We start from the raw sequence: 878 nt of genomic DNA, 5'->3' as shown, positions 1-878 counted from the left end.
ATGACGATAGTTAGAGATAACTAATTATATATTTAAATAGCTAGAAGAGAAGATGTTGAATGTTCCCAGCACAAAGCAATGATAAATGTTTGAAGTTATAATTATGCTAATTATTCTGATTTGATCATTACACATTGTATTCATGTATTGAAAAATCACGCTGTACTCCACAAATGTGTAACATTATTATGTGTCATTTAAAAATCATAATAAGGGAGTCCCAAGATGGTGGCCACCATGAAGAAGGTGGCTGCAGAAGATGTCAGTGTTACTTTCGAAGATCAACAAAAGATAAACAAATTTGCATGGAATATGAATAGAATCACAGAGCTCAAAGAGGAAATAGAAGTAAAAAAGAAGCAACTCCAGAATTTAGAAGATGCTTGTGATGACATCATGCTTGCAGATAACAACTGCATAATGACATCCTATAAATCAGTGATTTTTCAGTAGCCATTCTCAAGAAGAAACACAAGAAATGCTAGAAGAAGCAAAGAAACATTTCCAAGAAGTTAACGCCTTAGAATCCAGAGTGGAGTCGGTTCAACTAGTGTTAGCAGATTTGAAAATTCAGTTGTATGCAAAATTTGGAAGCAACATAAACCTTGAAGCTGATGAAAGTTAAACATTTTATAAGACTTTTTTAAAATTTGTTTAATAAACATGAAATATGTTTAAAATGATAATTTTTCTTTAAATGACATGGAAGGAAAACTTTCTTTTTAAAAAATGTTTAAAAAATGTTTCATTTATTTCATGGAAGCTTGCCTATTTTTGTCTTGTTTATTTATTTTACATTTTTAAACAAAGACAGTATTCATCTATGTATTTTGCATAACAATTATATCAAGTCTAGGAGCTTTATGTAGTGTTATTAA

General features: G+C 29.7%; 1 pseudogene; it reads left to right on the top strand.

Annotated features, from left to right (window-relative positions):
* Positions 1 to 225: 225 nt before the first annotated feature.
* LOC102476860 (prefoldin subunit 4 pseudogene) lies at positions 226 to 625 on the top strand (annotated as a pseudogene).
* Positions 626 to 878: the final 253 nt, after the last annotated feature.

The sequence above is a fragment of the Tupaia chinensis genome, unplaced genomic scaffold (assembly GCF_000334495.1).
Source record: "Tupaia chinensis unplaced genomic scaffold, TupChi_1.0 Scaffold143886_1, whole genome shotgun sequence".
Classification (NCBI taxonomy): domain Eukaryota; kingdom Metazoa; phylum Chordata; class Mammalia; order Scandentia; family Tupaiidae; genus Tupaia; species Tupaia belangeri.
Note: the sequence above shows the minus strand (reverse complement) of the source record. Positions and strands in the feature narration are given on the sequence as shown.